Raw genomic sequence first — 20,584 nt, forward strand, 5'->3', positions numbered from 1 at the left:
CTCACCAATGGTTTACATCTTGTAAATGTCACGCCTAGAATCAACTCCAGGCCTTTTACCTGCTTAATTGATAATGAAATAACGAGGGAATAGCCCACACCTGTCCATGAAATAGTGCCATTACTTTTGGCCCCTTAAAAAGTGGGAGGCACATATAGAAACCGTTGTAATTCCTACACCGTTCACCTGATTTGGATGTAATTACCCTCAAATTAAATCTGAAAATTTGCAGTTAAAGCACATCTTGTTTGTTTCATTCCAAAGCCATTGATGTGGTGAATAGAGGCCAAAATAAGAAAATTCTATCAATGCCCCAAGAACAAGCAGGAACTGAAGACATTTGCAGTAGAGGCCTGGCAGAGCATCACCAGGGATGAAACCCAGCGTCTGGTGATGTCTATGCGTTCCAGACTTCAGGCTGTAATTGCCTGCAAAGGATTTGCAAAAAAGTATTAAAAAGAGAAAGTTAGATTTAGGATTGTTTAGTTTGTCCCATTACTTTTGGCCCTTTAAAAAGTGGGAGGCACATATAGAAACAGATGTAATTCCTACACCGTTCACCTGATTTGGATGTAATTATCCTCAAATTAAATCCAAAAGTCTGCAGTTAAAGCACATCTTGTTTGCTTCATTTCAAAGCCATTGTGGTGGTGAATAGAAGCCAAAATATGAGAATTCTGTCAATGTGCCAATATTTATGCACCTGACTGTAGTTGACAAAGAGCAGATATTTGATGCTGCCCTATCAAGTGCAGGTGACATATTAAAATATAAAATATTCAGGTACCTTGGGTGCATTCATATTGTATGTTATACAGGGCAATGCACCCAGCTGGCGCAGTGCCGGGCTCTGGAGACGCCGTCACTGCCTACTCCAATTCCCGGGCGCCCGATGAGGTTTTGTTACCAGCGAGCGTCTGGCAGCAGCTTTTGTGCAGCGGCAGTCGGAGGTTGGAGCTTACTCCTGAGCTCCACCTTCCGGCTCCCGCAGTGGGTGAGGTAGAGACATCATGACATCTCTCATATATTGCAGAGCACAAGGAGCAGTCAGACGGCGGCGGGCGCAGGAGCGGGGCTTCAGGTAAGTATAGTGTTGTGTGTGTCATTTTGTGTAAGGGGCACTACTACTCTGTGGGCACCGCATAAGGAGTACTACTACTGTGGGCCCTGCGTAAGGGGCACTACTACTGTGGGCACTGTGTGTATAAGGGGCACTACTACTGTGGGCATTATGTGCATAAGGGGCACTACTGTGTGTCATAACGTGAATAAGGGACAATACTATCTGGTGTAATGTGAATAAGATTGTGCTACTGTGTGGTGTAATTTGAATTGGGGATACTATTGTGAGACAGCTCCCCTTTTTGCGGCGCGCACAGAAAAATATAGAAAAATAGGAGAGAGACGGCAATTTCATAGTTTGCAGGGGGCGTCGAACACCCTAGCACCGGCTCTGACTTTCTAATCACTTGTTATAACTTGGTGGAAGAGATAGTTTAAGAATAAAATTGTTGTGCAGTCTCTGAAACTTTAATAAGAGTTAGGGTTTAATCAGTTTAAAATTAGCTTTCAGTCACTGCTGCTGGATGGCTACCTCTTCTGGTTATCAATGAGTAGTCAGGTCTCTGGGCCCCCTTTACTGTGACCCTATTAATAGGATTAGGAGGATCATTTGGGTACAATACTATATAAAGTGTAAAACTCCTTTAACCTAATCTCATCCCACGAGAAAATTTAATTGCCACCAATTATGGCATGTACAACAGTGTGTACATTAGAGAATATATATATTATTGAAGCAATAAATGATGGTCATACAAATGACAAATTTATAATGATTGCCGTAGAGCTTGATTAGTGCAAAATAGACATAGAACATATGAAAGCATCCCACGACATTGGGGGGAATCGAATTAAGGGCAAATCCGTTCGCCTGGCCGAATCTGCGCGTCAGTTGCAGTACGCAACAATCGCCCGATTACGTGCGTATAAAGTTTATCAAATCTGACAGAGCATATTGTTTGACTTGGGCCCAGAATCTTTTAATGAAGTGGCAGTCCCAAAGCCAATGAAACAACGTGGCAAGAGAAATGGCACATTTAAGACACATAGGGGAATCTGTAATCCCAATCACAATAGCTCTACATAGAGGAAAAATACCTTCTAGAAAATATATGAACAGCATTTCTCTATAAGGCGTCGCTGCTCAACGAGTAATGGTGCATACACATGTAACGGTTTTTTTAACAATTTGTCGATAACGACGTCGTTATTAAATCGTTCAGAAAAATCGTTCAGTTATAACAATGAACGATAATCAGAAATGCGCACTCCAGTTTGTAGTTTGAAGTCATCATTCAACGTCCATTTCAGACTGTCCAACATCACGATTTTCATTAAGGAAAGGAACATTGGGCCTGATTCAGACCCACTCGCAAGCGGCTGTCCGCTCGCAAGTGGGTCGATGGTGTGCACTGCGCATGACGGTGGGAGCTCCGTCGTGCGCATGCGCCAGACGCGACGAGCGAAGGACTTGCCTTCGCTCGTTGTGTCTGATCAAAGGGGGCGTGCTGTCGATGTTGATTGACAGCACGCCCCCTTTGGTGGGCGTGCCGGGGGCGTTCCCAAGGGAACGCCTACCATCAGAAGCCGGCCCACTGACATCACTAGTGATGTCAGTGGGAGTGATTTTGGCTCTGACAAAGCCAAAATCACTCCGGGCCTTGCGGTTGAGAAACTCAACCGCAGGCTCCGGCTAGCAGTGGCGATGGTCGCGATGGTCAAGACCATCGCGGCCATCAACCTGCACGCTCGTATAGGCTGTGGGTGGTGACCCACAGCTATACGAGCGTCCAGGAGGACGCTCCATAATTATGGAGGACGGCCCTCATTCAGAGAGTGCGCTCTGCTCAGAGCGTTCGGCTCAAATGAGGGCCATTATTCGTTAATCGTCCAAAAAAATTGTTCATTACATTTAAAAAAATTGTTCACTTTTTCAAGGGAAAATCTGACAGAAAATAGTTGGTTACAAAATCGTTAAGTGTGTATGCAGCTTAAGAAAAAGTGGATAATATTTTAGGTTTGAAGATGTGGGAATTGCTCCTGCCATCCTGTGATACCTGTACGATAGTCACAAGAGAAGAGGGGGTTACGTATGAGAGAATAATATAAGGTGACCGCTTTAGAGGGCTGATGTGGGAGCATAGGCGCTTCATCTAACGCATTACAACAGTATATTTTTAGCTATTTTTAGTGGTGTACTTTAAGGAAACCTCTTACAAGGTGCTTTGAAGATTACATATACCTTGAGGATACACAAATACAAACTCCACTCCGTTCTGCTTTAGGTCTTGTGAAGAAATTGCAAATGTCACACAAATGGTTACAAAATCGATGGTTTTCGTACAACTTTGATGACCAATGTATGTGCAGGATCTGTACTGTGCATGTGCCAATCTGCAACAATGATCGCCGTGTTCCCTAATCCGCAGCATGATTGACATGCTGCAGCTGTATGTGGGTGGGAATGGAACAGCGACAGCCAGCGCTCAAGAAAACGGGGGGGGGGGGGGTGTCCAGCCCCGTTGTCTGGGCATGCCGAGGCCAGTGTCAGATGCCGTTTCGCTGGTCCCGGAACACTGAGTTTTATGGCCAGCCATGGCCAATTTTCAAGATAGTAATCCAATTGATGTGTCCTCAGATGCAGCAGCTGATCATAGATGCCAATAGGAGGGGTCTATTACACAAGACGCATCCTGTGGCATTATCATGTTATTGTACAGCACTGCTGAAGAGCTCAGCAACTTCAAGTGTGGTACTGTGATAGGGTACCACCTCTGCAATAAGACGGTTCGTGAAATTTTATCCCTGATGGATATTCCATGGTCAACTGTAAGTGAAATTATTAGAAAGTGGAAGCGTTTAGGAACAAGAGCAACTCAGCCACGAGAGGGTAAGACCACGTAATATCACAGGGTGGGTCAATGATTGCTAAGGTGCATGGTGATCTGCTGATTCCATAGCTGAAAAGTTTGTAACTTCCACTGGCATTAATGTAAGCACAAAAACCTTTCGGCGGGAGCTTAATGGAATGGCTTCCCCATGGTCGTTCAGCTGCATGCAAGCATCACATGACCAAGTCCCATGCCAAGCGTCGGATGGAGTGGTGTAAAGCACACAGACACTGAACTGTGGAACCGTGGAAATGTGTTCTGTGGAGTGACAAATCACACTGCTCTGTTTGGCAGTGAGATGGGCGAGTCTGGCGGATGCCGGGAGAACGTTACCTACCTGACTGCATTGTGCCAATTGTGAAGTTTGGTGGAGGAGGGATAATGGCATGGGGCTGTTTTTCAGAGTTTGGGCTAGGCTACTTATCTCCAGTGAGATAATGCTTAAGAGGAGCGCGTAAGGGGGCGTGACCTCATCCCACGAAGCCACGCCCACTCAAGTGTGCCACTCTTGGGGGTGTGACTGCATGTCAGGCCCCCTCGTTCACAGCACTCAATGGGGCTTAGAGGCAGGGGGCTGCCCTGCCCACTAGCTGCTGCTCCACGGAGTAAGCCCGGCTTACTCAGTGCCGCAGCAGCTGCTGGGCTGCCCCCAATATCTCACTGCAGTGTGGCTGCTCGGTGACACCATCCGAGGGGGTGACACCAAAATAGCAATGCAGCTCTGCTATTTTGGTGTCACCCCCTCGAATGGTGTCACCTGGTGTGGCCTGCACCCCCCCTATTAACGCCAGTGATCCCATGTTATTGTACTTTATTCTCAAAGATATGTCATTTTTATTTATTCCTTAACAAACTAATTTGAAAGTTTTAGGGGCACATTCAATTAGGTGTGGATTTTTGCCTGCAAAAAAAAAAAATCACACGTACCTTGCGCCCAATTTTGAATAATCGCGAATATGCTCACTCTCAATATATACACAAAATGACATTCAGAAAAAAATCCCATGAGGGAGAAAAAGAAAAAAAAAAAATGCGGCACTGAACACTGACACTTACCAACGTGTTCCGGACGCTCACATGATCTCTCACCCTCCATGTGAGCTCCCAGGCTGAATTGTCGATCCAGTTGCAAGGGAGGATGATGGGAGGAGGGGGGCTTATGGGAGATTTAGTTCCTGCTGCCGACACCGACACACACACACACACACACTCCAGGGGTCACACACACTTACTACACTCACTCAATCTCAAACACACATAGCTGCGGAAGACCAGCATGTCGGGTAAGCGGAGGAAGAGGACAGCGCTGCAAAAGGAAAGTAATTATGTACTAATTAAGCTAATTGGAAATTAGTCATTAGAGGGAATATCTTAGGGGTTCTGAAGCAAGTCCCAACAATTTTTCCTAAACGATTTTAACTGACAACAGACACAGCCCATCAGTCTCGGATCAATCAATCCAAAGAGGCTGTGCTGATCTCCACGTGTCAGAGAAGCATGTGATGGGCTCCTCCAATCAGAGCTCATTAAATGCTCCTATGACCTCTCTGTAGAGTCTCATCAGATTTACCCAGCACTGCAGTGTGCCCCGATCTTCTGTGTGTAGGCGGCACCAGCAGATCCGGGGGGGCGGGGCAATCTGTAAACACAGACTAAATTCCCAATTGTCCCACCCACTTATTTACTGTTAGTCACACTGTCAGCCAGGCCGTTTTAGCTGTGCTGCTGCCTGTCAGCACTGCAGTGCAGACGGCCTCGGCACAGCAGGAGCACCAGCGCGATGGTCTGTAGATAGACTGTCACTGACTCAATCATGTCACGTGACATGTCTCCAGTCCGGGGACGCGGCGCACCCCTCAGTTAATAATCTGCGTGGCTGGCCCCCCTGTCCTCCTTTGAGCATGCGCAAGGTCAGAGATTTGATATCTGACATGCGTAGTAAGGACACTGGGATCCGTCGAGGCGGGCGCCATCCTCTTGACTTGAGCAGCGCAGCAGACCAGACTGTCACTGGGCTGAGCTGGCTGACACTCTGATCGAGTCTTCACCTGCCTGGCTGTCACTTTTTCTGAGGAATGCTGTCACTGTGAGTCTTTGCAGAATATATAAGTGGGGTTGGGAGGTAGGGTCTGGTATACCTAGGGGCTGGGGGAGCCTTTGACAGTAAATTATTATTGAGTGGGCCCAGGGGGGAGTCTGGTGCACATGTTGGGCTGGTAGGACTGTAAGGATTATTATTATTGTGGGGGCTGGTGCACATATGGGTATGGGGAAAGCCTGCTCTGTGGGGAATGTTATTATTGGGGGGGGTGCTAATGGGGGTCTGATGCACATGTGGGGCTGAGGGGAGCCTGCTCTGAGGGGATTATTATTATTGGGGGGCTGATGCACGTGGGGCTGGGGAGAGCCTACTCTGGGGAATATTATAATTGGCGGGAGGGCAGAGGGGGTCTGGTGCACATGTGGGGCTGGGGAGAGCCTACTCTGTGGGGATTATTACTATTGGGGTGATCTGGTGCATGTGTGGGGCTGGGGGGAGCCTGCTCTGTGGGGATTATTATTGGGGGGAGCCTCTGTGGAGCAAATTATTATTGGGAGGGTCTGGGCACATGTGGGGCTGGGGAGAGCATAATATAATTGGGGGATTTGAGGGGAGGAGTTAGTACTAAATCTTAAGCCACCCCCTAAAAGTAAAAAGTTTAGATCCACCACTGGTAGGCGGGCACTTTTTATTAATTCCCAAAATTCTGGGATTGCTGCCTCCAATCCAGAGGGTAATATCCCAAACTTTTTGAGACTAAATCCTGTGGATCGGGAGCCTGGGATTTGCTTCCCTAATTACCATTTGCTCATGGGTATATTAATTAACATTTATATAGCGCACACATATTCGGCAGTGCTTTACAGACAATACTTACATCAATTCCTGTCCCAGAGGTGTTTACAATCTATATCCCCTGCCACATGTACACACAAACATACACAAGTGTTCATAATTTGTCAGAAGCCAATTAACCTAACTAGTGTTCCCGCTAGGCTGTTAGAGCGGGGCGCCGTGCCCTGCCCTTATAGCAGTTTCCTGCGGGTGGGAAAAGTTGCAGTTACCGAACACCACTGAGTGAATAGATGCCTTGCGCATAGCATCTATTCAGTGTGATGGGAGAGCTTGGGGAAATCCCAGCACCTCCGTAAGTGCTGGGCACCCCCCCATGTGTGACGAATTGGGGGCAAGTCACAAGGACATGGGCCCTCCCCTAATGACCACACCCCCCTTTTCAGGAACACGCGTCAAAGTGTTCCTGCCCGCATCACAGCGCACTGCCCTGCCTGCAGTCTAGCGAGAAACACTACTAACAGTATGTTTGCGGCTTTTGGAAAGAAACAGGGAGTACCTGGGAAAAACCCAAAGAAACACTGGAAGAACATACAAACCCCCACAAAGATAGGGCATTGGTGGGAATCAAACCCAGGACCTGCTGTGAGGTTGCAAGCTAATCATTGCGGTGCCCTGCTGCCCACACAATGCTTACAGTTCTATGCCTCCAGATACTGAACCACTGCTCATGATGCCCAGGAGGAACGAAATGCTGGGCTATAGCTAGTGAGCTAATGGAACCCGCCAAAGGTACGAGGGAGACCTCACTGTACTCCCTCCTCCTCCTCCGGTATGCTGTGTGACCGCAGCAGTGGTTACATGTAGTGGAAGCAAGCTGCTCCCGGTCAGTGTTAGTCTCTGCTTTATGGCAAAGTAAGAAGTACAGTATACCAGATTGGAAGCAGCCAGCTCGAGGCTGCATGTGAAGGCTTGCTGGGCAGGCTTTTGCCCGCCACTGCCTTAAGGGACCTAGATTAACTAGCAGGTTAATAACTGGCAATCAAACATACATCTTAAGGGAAATGAATGTGACCATTTACTGCACACAAAAGGTTTATGCATGCCAATATCTAATTTCCTGCAGAAAATAAGAAAAGTATAAATCAGTCTAAAATGTGTATTCCTTTATTTTGAAAAATATAACTGGTTTTTATTTAATTGATATTTTTATGAATTGTTATACAAAAAGTTGCCACAATATCTAAACTTTTAACTGCTGGTGCAGATCGCACTAATAGTCATGTACAAACTTTTTTTGTGACATAATACAGGGAAGCAAATTAATTTGTAGGCAAATATGGTGTTGTTCCTGGAAGAGTATAGATTAAGTGTATGAGGGTACCTACTTTTGCACCAACATGGACAGCACAATTATTTTAATGATATATAGGGGTGTCAAGGGTATATTAGATTGTAAGCTTGCAAGCAGGGCCCTCTTACCTCTACGTCTGTCTGTTATTATCCTGTTTTGTTCTATAAATGTTTCCAATTGTAAAGCGCAACGGAATATGCTGCACTATATAAGAAACTGTTCATAAATAAATAAAAAATAAATAATTAATTAGATGAGCAGTTCCTAATTTCTAGGAAGGTGCACCACCCTTTGCTGACACCTTGGAAATTCCAGAAACGGGGTCTTGCATCATACTTTTATTGGATCACGTTACTTACCTTCTAGTTTCACTTTCTGCATGAAACCACATTCTAGGTGCACTACAAGTAATGTAATTAAAAAAAAAAAAAAATACTTCAAAGCCTCAAATCACTCATGGTTACTTTGAGAATATAATGAAATGTGACTAGGACAGGACAAATATAATTTTGAATACGCAGTTATTATCGATAATAGTTCAGTGTTTTTAATAGAAATAAAGAGCAGTGTTATTTTTCATCTTCTTGGATAGTTATACAAACTAAAATGTTAACTGTATTTTCCTTTTTAACGATTTGCCCACAGACCTACAAGATACTTGCACAGTATCTAGGGGTAAATTTACGAAGAATCGTGTCTGGTCAAAGATTGCCAGAGTTTAAACACACTCAGCATCGCAGGAACATGGGTGATTTGTCAGCTGATTTACCAAGAATCGTGTTTTTCTGAATCGTTTATGTGATCATGTTTCCTACCTAAGTTACCTGTGATCCCCTCAGTCAAACACACCCGAACATACAGCCTGCACATATCAGTGGGATACGTGCTGGATGCATGTTTATATACTGTTAAGCAAAGAAAAGTGTTAGAATTAAACACCCCCTCCCCTCCAGCATTACCTACACAGAGTGTAAAATTGAGCAAACTCGGTCCAAAATAGAATTTTAAAATAGACCAACTCCTGAGCAGCATGTTAGGCAGGAACATACATGGATCACGCTGATCAGTGTATGTTTCTACTAGTTATTAAGCAAATAAATGGTTAAAATAAAAATCTGCATGCTGTCCCCCTCCAGAGCATAAACAGCAATGGGCTCTTTGAGTCGGCACTGGTTCACAAAATTCAGGGGAAAAAACCCCATAGGGATCCCCTGTAGTTCATGAACCAGCAGCGCCGGTTGTAATATATATGGAAAAAATGTGTCAATGTTTTTTTTTTACAAACAGCACCAGGCTTCACTAGCTAGGGTGTAATGCTACAGCCAGGGGACCGCTTCACAGTACCCCAGATGTTGGAAAAATACGGGGGGACCACACGCCATTTTTTCCCCGTATTTTTACAACCAGCGCCGGGGGCAAGAGCCCGGGCTCTTGTTTCACGAAACATGTAGGACCCCTTAATTTTTTGAACCAGCGCCGGCTCAAAGAGCTCAGTGCTTTTATGCTCGGGAGAGGGGACCTTGTTTTTATTTCTTTTTTTTAACACTGTCAGTGCTTAAAGACAGGGACAAACGTACACAGATCACACTGATCTGCGTATGTTTGTGCAGAACATGCTGCTCAGAAAGGGGTGTATTTGTAAAATCTAGTTTGGCCCAAGTTTGCTTAATTTACACCAGTATAATCATGATTCTTAGTTAAATTCCCGTGTTGTATTCTTGGGAATCGGTATGAAATACCGGCTGACGCATGGCCGGCAGTTCGACTCCCGGCAGCGTCAGTCCGACAGATGCAGAGATCCCGGCAGCGGCAGCCCGACAGCGCTGGAAATCCTGATCGTCCCTAGGTAAGTACAAACTAACCTAACCCCCCTAACCTCCCCCCCTGTGCCTAACCCTAATCCCCCCTCTAAGTGCCTAAACCTAACCCCCCCTTCCCCGCTGCCTAAACCTAAGTCCCCTGGGGGTTTGCCTAACCCTAACCTCCCCTTCCCCTAGCCTAACCCTCCTGGGGGGGTGCCTAACCCTAAGTCTCCCCCCCCCCCCCCGGGTGCCCTAAACCTAACCCTCCCCCCCCCCCCCGCGGCTGTCAGCTCACGGCCCCCGGCATCCCTTCGATCGGGATGCCGGGATGCCCCCGGCAAAGTTACAGGCGTCTAGATTTAGACGCCTGTCATTTAACCCTCGCCGGGATAAAGCAATCTGGAAGCCAGCTGTCGGGCTTACGTCAGCCGGTTTCCCAATTGAAAACCGTATTCTTGTCTATGGAAATCATATGATAGTTTGGCCAATGTTGTATTTATTTTTATTTGTGAGAGTGTTTTGCAGAGAATCATGAGATTACACCTGTGTTTGACTTTAGTACATTTCCAAGTTTAAAAAAAAAAAAATGGCAAAATACACCCGTAAATACAATCACGGACCAACACGATTTTTATTAAATTCACCTCTAGGTCTCACTTTGCTCCATTTATCCATCTAGCAAGCTCAGGCTACATAGTCTAAAGGCAACAATGCATAATTACCTGTTTATGAAGCAGCCATTGGTTGCAGAATATTGAAAAGTGACAGGACATGAACCATGGCCATACACGTTGCTTTTGCTGGCCAATTAGCCTTAGGTGAAAGAGACCTGAACTGTACAGGTATAAAAGCCACTAACCACGGAAATGTGTAGAAAATTATTAATAGGATATGTGGCCAAAAGAACAGCCAGTTTAGTGACCACTATCGCCATGGCTGTAAAGAGGAATTTCAGAAAGGCCGATACTAAATAACCATCTCCCTCGGTGCCCCTGACTTTCAATATTGGTGTGGTCATAGGACAACTGGATTAATGGACAACCAGGGGACCTGACAATATGCTAAACCCACAGATGGTTTACATATCCAAATTGGCTAACCACGTCTGTGGTCAAAAAGGTTACAAATATAGGTTTCCAGATCTTTAGGTTAAGTCTCCAAAGAAGCACAACAGCAATAAACACTTTGGCCCTGATTCAGAGCCGGACGCAAGTGGCTGCTCGTTCGCTCCGAGCGATGTTTGCCCAACTGCGCATGCGTACGGATCGTAATACGCATGCGCGAACCACTCAGTGCGGCCGAAAATCGTGTGCTCACAAAATAGCGAATGCCTGCTATTTTGAGTGACAGAATGAGGCGTATGTGGGTGGTAACAGGGGAAGGTGCTTCAAAACGGGGAGTGGAGATCCGATCGCAGGCGTGCTTAAAGGTCAAAACAGGCGTTTTATGGGTGTGCATAATTAATACAGCAGCGTCATTGACCACGTCACTGGGTTATTTAATAGCCAGAACTGCTCGCAAAATTGTGGTAGCAAAAACCAACCACAAGAATAGCGAGCAGCTCATACCCTGTTCGATGTACTCGATTAATCTAATAAATAGCGGACATGACGTAGGATGCGAGCGGCCAGGGGGCGTAGTTTCCCAAAAAACGTCCGCAAGTTTTGTTCGCTCGTTCAGACCTAGAGGCGTGAACAGACCGCAAACAGCGAACGGTTCATTTGAATAGCCACCCCTATTTTCAGGACGAGCGAGCGCTAATTGCGTCCGGCTCTGAATCAGGCCCTTTGTTAAAAAAGTAAAAATGACAATGTACAAGAAACATCATTCACTATAAAAATGTATAAATTGTTATGTGTGTATGAACAAATGTATGGCTTACAGTTTATATATAATGGGCCTGATTCAGAGATGACACAATGTCCATATTTAAACACATGAGCTATTAGTGGTGAACTGAGCATGCATCTGAGTCGCACTGCGCATGCGTCTGGGGACATTAACATAGTCGCTTGCAGAACCTTTTTACTCACAGTGTGATTGACAGTCAGGGAGCATTTGTGGGAGGTAACGGGGAGTGGCTGCAAAAAATGCAGGCATGTTGCACCCATTTTCGGGCAGTGTCACAACCTGCGATCCCATTCAAAATAAAAGAGTCTCCGGCACCTCCATTGCCGCACCCATTCTGAGTAGCCATAGGGTTACTCAGAACTGCAATAATCGAATGACTTGCGACAGACGCCTTGTCTTTGTACGCAAATGCAAGCTGCATTTGGGCGTCTCCATACAATCCTCGGCGTCTGCGACATTTCCATGTTCTCGCACAGCAGCTGCATACGGGATCGCAGTTGCAATGGCATTACCGTACATCTCTGAATCAGGCCCAATGTGCGGCCAGGTACGAGTAAGTAAGGGGACTTAATAAGGAGCATTATCTTTTGTAAAACAAGAAAGGACTAGATTTATTTCTATTAACAGGATACTTTTATGTTTGATCCTTTTTTAGTAAGCTTATTAATTGGTCATTGACGACGTAATCAGCTTGCATAAAGAGTATGGAAGCAAAACCACCATGAGCAGTGGATTGGGTACGGGATGCCGGCGCTCAGAAACCCGGCGCTGAGAATCTTGGCGCCGGCATCCCAATAGGGTTAAAATACAGACAGCTGCCCTGTAAGTACCCTAACCCAACCCCTAAACCTAACCCTCCCCCACGCAACCTAACCCTTCCTCCGCGCAGCCTATCCCTAACCCCCCTCTCCACAGCCTAAACCTAAGCCCCCCACCCTCCCTGCAGCCTAAACCTAACCCTCTTCTTAAACCCCAATACTTACCATAGGGACGCTGGCACTAGGATTCTGATTGGTGTCGGGATTACGGCACCGGTATTTTGAGCTTCGGCATTCAGTCCGCCGGGATATAAACTACATCTCTGAGCTGTATGTGAAAAACTGACTCAACTTAAGCTCAAGTTATAAGGTGCATTTCAAATGGTAGGGGACAAAAACAAGTGGCAAAATATCCTCCTTTGTATATAATACAGTAAAGATCTTTGTGCATTTAAATGATACAACAACTTAAGTTTAGATTGTCTTCTGAGAACAATCTACTCTTCAGCATATTCCACTGTAAATGAAATGCATACAGGTATAATTTGTGAAGGTTACTTATTACTGCTCCTTTGTATGAAGCCACCTGCATTTTAGGTTTAGTGGTCCATCAAAGAGTATATGTCATATAACCACAATGATGGAATCCATCATATGCAACATATAGTGATTTAACTAGTGACTTATTTATTTTTTGGGTGGCTGGGTGCACAAAAGAATAGCATTAATAGGATGGATTTAGCCTACACACTGCCTGCCTCCACTGTGATGACAAGTATACTGAGAATCTTTTCAAATCACGGATTTTCACCATCAAAATGGGAAGTCCTTTTCAACTGGTGCTCGTGATTGGAGAAGTGCAAAGGAAAATTCCTACCACAACAAGCCATGGAAACATTTACGTGTAGCTCAAAGCAGCTCTGGGGTGTTTTATTCATTAGTTTAAAATATATTAACAAGTACGCTATATTCCATTCCAGGTGTACACGGAGCATTAGTACATGCAGGGGGCAACAAAGACATCTGTGTGTACATACTGTAAAGATTTCAAGATGTAAGTGGATGACAACACCGACCATTATCACGTTTGTTTGTTCTGCTGTACCTGAATGGGGGCAGGTAATATGGGCTCAATGTCATAACATGTAAAGCTGCAAAAACCCATGTAGAAATATAGAAGAAACATATTTTTGTACTATGCCCAATAATAGAACTAGAAGCACCTTTGATTATATCTTAATAGCAATATGTATTTAAATCTTTGACAATTAAAAACACCCATTAAAAAAACATTGTGTAAGTTGTAAACACAAACGAGGTTTTATACATATTTGTCATGTGTGACTATGACATTAAAGGGACAACATTGTAAGCACTTATGAACAGGGCACTCTACCCTCTTGTTCTTCTCTTTATTTTCATCTACTCCTTACTCCCCACTAGGGCACCTAACACTTGGTTGCTTATGCTCTGTTGCTATTTGGGTGTTAAGGTCGCTAATGTATATTATCCATGCCCTTGTCCTGCATTGTATTCTATTGTATTGTACGGTTATGGTGCATACACATGGTACGATAAAAATATCGACCATATCGTTATCATTCAGATCGTTCATTTTTTGGTACCTACCAAACCACAAACAACCAGCGATGCGCGGCACATATGGACCATAACAATATCGACCGTCGCCCATGCATGCAGGCTAGCCTGGTCGATATTGACCAGGTTACATAAGGACCCGCGATAGTTGATCACGGGTCCCTGGCCCGTCGGTGGGTTGGCGGTGTACTGGATGAACGATAATGATAATCCAGCACACCGAGAGGATGCAGGACAATCAATCAGCGATATCATTATCGCTGACTGAAAGTACCATGAGTCTCTGGTCACTTATTTGTTTATGTACTTTGTAAGGTGCTGCGGAATACTTGTGGTGCCATATAAATAAATGATAATATATATATTGGTTAATGGCTTTGTTAGTTGGTTATCTAGTTACTGCAGGTAACTTCACTTGTTTGGAACAATTGATACTACATTAAAATATGGATGGTCTGTTGATATTTTAATTCTTTGCTTTGTTTCAAACAATCACCTGGACTTCAAAACGTTGAGGTGACGATTTTTAAATGTAGGATCAGGCTGATCTCTGTGCACACTACAAATTCTGAATGATTCCTTTGCGACTGTAGCACACGCTATATTGGGTGCCGTTCCCACGGGTTTAAAGATGGGTACACACTAGACGATGTGCTCACGATGCGATATCATTAACGATTTCCCTAGCACCCTCCCCAGCAGCTCCCCGGCACTCCAGGACACGATATGGTGCTTAAAAGTGTCCAATCTGACCAACGATATATCGTGCGTTCTTAACGATTTCCAGTGTGTCATGTACAAGATTGGCAGATTTTGACTTGCTGTAGGTAAGGTCTCAAGTTACGATGAATGACCCGCTTCACCATCATTAGCGATTACACTGTCATTCCGATGCGTCGAAATTTCGTCTAGTGTGTAGGCACCTTTAGACCGACAATCTGGCCCTAGTGCTGCATACACACCACAGAATTATCGGTCCTATCTGACAGATACAGCCAAGTCGGCCTGAGAATCACATAGTGTGTACGCAGCCTTAGCAATTCCAAAAAGAGGATCAACAGCTAGACAGGTTTCTAAATTACAAAACTTAAAGTACTTTGATACTATAACAAATTAGAAGGAAGTATTAGAGATAAGTCACACACTGCATTTCAATGTAAAGATTAAATAAAAGTTCACTTCTCAAACTTTTGTTTAAAATGAAACCCCACACACATAGCTTGCGACTGTGACTACAGGAGAATTATAGGTTATACTTCTAGGCAAATGACAGGCTATAACATGCCCAGAACAAGGAGTGAAGAGGTGAGGAGGAGGTACACAGAATATTTTGGCCTAGATACCATCTTCAGACCCAAATGCCAAATGTAGGAGAAAAAGGAGTCAGAAATATATTACCAAAAAAATATAGTGATCAGAATAAATCTACCACAAGATGCACAGATTGTCAGCTCTTGTGCAAAAAGTTACAACTGCAAATGTTAAGACAATGAAGATGTGCATACATGGATAATGATAAAACATTGGTAATGATGTTTCAGCAGATTTAATTAAACGTGACACACAAGATCTCTTAGAAAACAGAAATCATACACAAAAGTAACATTACAATTACAGTGTACAACTAAATAATATAAAACAATCACAAACAAATGTTAAAAAGGTTAAATAATACTCTGTCCACAACATAGGTCATTGGGGCAGATGTATGAAGCTATGGAAAGTGATAAAGTGCAGAGTGATAAACGACCAATCAATCAGCTCCCAACTGTCATTTTTCAAACAAAGCCTGTAACATGTCAGTTAGGAGCTGAGTGGTTGGTCGTTTATCTCTCTCCACTTTATCACTTTTCAGAGCTTCATACATCCGCCTCATTACCATCCAATGTCTTGTTATATTCCACTGATCTGTATATAGACATCTGCTGGTGTTTATAGCACATGTGCAATATTGGCTTTCCAGCCTTAATGACTCCTGTCTACATTTCCTCTTCTATTACAACACACAGGGGCACCGACTGTTACATATGTACATCCAATTACAAAAATAACAAAATGACCCACAAACAGTACATATTGATAACCACTTACCTGCATCCATACTGGTATATGGCTCATATGAATATGCACTCATACTGGTATATCTCTCATATGATTATGCACTCATACTGGTATATCTCTCATATGAATATGCACTCATACTGGTATATCTCTCATATGAATATGCACTCATACTGGTATATCTCTCATATGAATATGCACTCATACTGGTATATCTCTCATATGAATATGCACTCATACTGGTATGTATACCTCACAGAAATATGTACCCATACTGGTAAATAATTCACATGCATAGGGCTATAGGCATACCTGTACATCTCACTGACCTACCCCCACCTAGGCTCACACTGACATACAACCTGAGGAAGTACTTCCCACCCTCCACTCAGTACTTCTTATTATGTGCCTGGATATAAGCAAGGAGCCAGGGATGCATATATGGAAAGACCATGCATGCTGAGCAAACAGTGACACATCTGACTGAGCAAGCCGTGACTGCTACATGTACACACAGATAGATCATCCATTCGCTTTATATTGAGCCGCCCCTCTACGGATACTCCAGTGCTCACCTCGTACTGACCCACAAGGGGGTATTGGTAGGTCTTCTATTCTCCAGGGTCCCCCCCTCAAATAGAGGGGGGCAAGAGCTGTATTTGCCCAATAGCTACCTCCCCGCTTCCCAGATCACTTTTCCATGTAGCCTCTGATGCCCCGGCCCGAGAAGTTTGTGCCTCTCCTTGGTGAGGTTCACGCCCGGCCGGCTGTGTGCTGCTCCCTCCTCCTCACCGACTGCGCTCAGCCCAGCCCTGGAGGCGGAGATGTGACCGGACCTCCCCCAAAATGTGTCGCTCAGAGCCTGGGCCTTCCCCAATGTGTGTCACTCATACCCCGGGCCTCCCTTAATTTCTGTCAATCAGCCCTGGCCTGAGCCTCCCTATTCAGGGGTAACTAGTTCCCAGGCCTCCCCCATAGGGCTCAGGGTGGTTCCTGTTTGCCTGCTGTTTATCCACCATATAGTAACTCACAGACAGCTTCTGTGTCTCAGTATGTCTGTATCCCCCCTCTCCCAGGCTCAGCCTGTCCTTCCCCCTCAGCCTGTTGCCCCTCCCCTGGAGATTCCTCCACTAGTATCAATCCCCATCCTACTATTTGTTTCCATTTCTATCTTCTCTTTATGTCGTTCTGCCCCTCCCTCAGCTGCATCTCTCCCCCTGTGAAGGCTGAATCCCTCAGTCACCCCCTCCTCCTCCGTCCTCTGTGCCTGCACTTGCTTCCCCTCCCCTTATCTCTCCTCTTTTCCAGTCTGAGCCTCTTTTTCCTGCTTCCCTCATTCTTTCCTGGTGAATAGAGGTGTTGATTCATTGACAGTGACACATCCAACTAGTATGTACACACACAAATACATTTATGTGCTGACACAGATAAAGATGTATTGTAAAAAAAGAAGTTACACGCATTAAACTAAGTATACATGATCACAAATAGTGAGTCCTTACTGTATATAGACTGTAAATTCTGTGTGACAGAACTCTAGATATTTATGTTTTGCTTGTGTGATATATCGTACTAATGAATGTAACTAAGCTCCTGTCTAATACATATAGGGCCTGATTCAGAGATGGACGCTTGATCGCAGCTGCAAATTCACACAGAACGCAGCTGCGATAATATGCTAATAGTTACAAAGCTTACACGAGCATAAGGACGCCCACTGCTGCTTTCTCCTATGCATACGACGTCGCTTACCTGTGTAAATATCGATAACATTGTAATATCAGTAAATCTCCTGACATGCAGCTGGTTCTCATGGAAGGGTTAATTTATGAATGGGGCTTAAAGGGTCAGAAACGCCTGCGTTTTTCTGACCACCTCCATGTTACCACTCCCAAACGCTGACAACCTGTCACTCACTTTGCGATGGATTCCTCCGTGTGCCTGTAGTATGGCTTATACGTATGCGCGATGGCAAACAATCACTTGATCTGTGTACGTAATCGCTGCGTCCATCTTTGAATCATGCCCATAAAGCGCCCCCCAACATTACATACATAAGGAAACCAACACAACCCACCCAATTACACACATACATACATCATGCTAGCCTACAATTGAATAATAATTTAATTAAATTACATGTTTCAATTGTCATCTCATTCAATTTTTTTTCCGTACCCTAAAATAGGGTATCGGGTTAAAAAAACTATTCTTACAGCAACCACAATATAAGAAGACTTGCTGAGACTTTGGTTCATGTTAAAAATCCAAGACAAAGACTTCCATGAAGAAGTCTGGCAATAGCACTGAAAATCAAGAGCAACTGCACATATAAAACAGTGGCGGAATCTGCACACCTTCACACAAGCAGCTCCAAATGTTCGCATGTCACACATTTAAACAGCTTTATGCAAACCTGGATTTTCAGTAATAGCTAAAAGCAGTACAAGACACGATCACGGAACAGCACATATTTCATGTTTTATCTGTCATCACCATAGACAAAAGAGCTGAGGATGAGAAAAATCTGTACTTCTAAATTATGCAGGCACCACTTCACAGGGAGGATGAGCTGTGGATGATCCTGTGTTTATTTGTTTCCCCTTAGACACATTTTATTTTTCACCCCATCCTTCGTCCGCACATTGCTCACCTCTTTCACAATGTCAATGTGCTTAAACAGCTGGCGGACAGTGAGGTGGCTCTTAAGGAGTTGGGGGCTCAGCCAACATCACTAACTATTGTTTGGTCACTTGGCCTTCCCAACTGCTAAAGAAGTGGATAACTAAATGCCTGGTGGGCAGAGTTATTACACTGGGGAACAGTCAATCTGTTGCCAGGGATTTAAGAGTCGATTTCGATTCATTTTGTGCTCCTGATATGAATATGCCATGCTTATTTTTCAATTGGCTCTAGTTTTTGAGATATGCATATGTCTTTTAATATTTATGAAAAATTAAATTAGACAATGTTAAAAATAGTTAAAAAGATATTTTTTTTATTCTGATTAATCTTGTTTCGTAAAATGTTATAAAAAGACACAGGATAATTACATACATAAGTGTTAGGAAGCTATGAGAACCGTTTATTGTAGGATTTTCTTTTGTATTCTTGTTGCAGGCAGTCCCTCTGCAGACTCCAACAGTAATTGGCCATCATGTGACGATCCCACCTTCCTTTATATCTTTCTTCCATTACCTGTATATCCTGGTGGAACCATTCACCCTGTTCTTTGTTTAAATCTCCTAGATTGGATGGAAAGTGATCTAAATGGCTGTACAAAAAAATGTATTTTAATACTCATGTTGGCACCTACTTTCTCTAAACATTTTAGCATGTTGTGGACTAATTCATGATAGTTGTCTGCTTTGTGATTGCCTAAAAAAATCTGAATGACAGACACATAACTCAGCCATTCTTCAGATTCGGTTTCAGTCATAGATGTGGTAAAATTTGGATCCTTCACCAGTTTCCGTATCTGTGGGCCGTCAAATTTCCTGCCTTTAATTTTTCAATACTAAGAGATGGAAATGTTCGACAAATATACGTGAAACAATTGCCTGACTTGTCCAATGCTTTTACAAATTGTTTCTTTAAACCCAGTTTGATATGGAGAGGCGGCAGTATGATTTTTTTCCTGTCAATTAAAAGCTCATGAATGATGTTGGCTTCTCCTAAAATTATAACTTCTCTTGGAGGCCGTACGGTTTTCTGCCAGTGCTTTTGTTTTGCACGACTATCCCATAAGAATATGTGACAAGGATATTTAGTATATCCACTTTGCTGCCCAAGAAGAAAGTTTATCATTTTTAAATCGACACAGACCACTGATACCGAGAATAAGCAATTTTTTCTAAGACTAACTTGATAGTTACATACAGTTCTTTAACTTTTGTTGAATGACCAATAAGAATCGATGCAAATTTATTCCCATTGTGCAGTAATACGCATTTTAAGAACTATCCAAAAAGAGCTGCCAGTCTTCTGCTCGATATTCTGGTAAGCCCATCATCTGGAGAATTCCCGGAATATTGTTGCAATAAACAAGATTGTTATCTTGGCTAAAGAACGGCAGTATGACTTGCTCTCTATTTCGATACGATGTTATAGTAACATCCGGCTCAAGACAATGCTTTTCTTGAAGTCTGGATGCTAAAAGCTCAGCTCCTTTTTTCGATAAATTCAAGTCAAAAATTAAATCGTTTAGTTCCTTTTGAGAAAATTTGTTTGGAGTCAGGAACTTTCTTCACACTCACTTTCATCTGTGTTGTCACTGGATTAAATTAACATTTCCACATCATCACATTCAATGTAGCACAAAGAACTGAATGATGGTAGAGGTAAATCTTTGCTATGTGGTATCGGTTGTTTTA

General features: G+C 43.9%; 1 protein-coding gene across 1 annotated transcript in view; it reads right to left on the reverse strand.

Annotated features, from left to right (window-relative positions):
• SRC (SRC proto-oncogene, non-receptor tyrosine kinase) overlaps positions 1 to 17,276 on the reverse strand; it is a 64,294-nt gene extending 47,018 nt beyond the window's left edge. Inside the window, exon 1 of the mRNA XM_088480568.1 lies at positions 16,787 to 17,276. The gene's annotated coding sequence lies outside the window, so the exon portion shown is untranslated. The remainder of the gene's footprint in view (positions 1 to 16,786) is intronic.
• Between the last annotated feature and the right edge of the window lie 3,308 nt (positions 17,277 to 20,584).

The sequence above is a fragment of the Taudactylus pleione genome, unplaced genomic scaffold (assembly GCF_031769625.1).
Source record: "Taudactylus pleione unplaced genomic scaffold, aTauple2 ptg000256l, whole genome shotgun sequence".
NCBI lineage: Eukaryota > Metazoa > Chordata > Amphibia > Anura > Myobatrachidae > Taudactylus > Taudactylus pleione.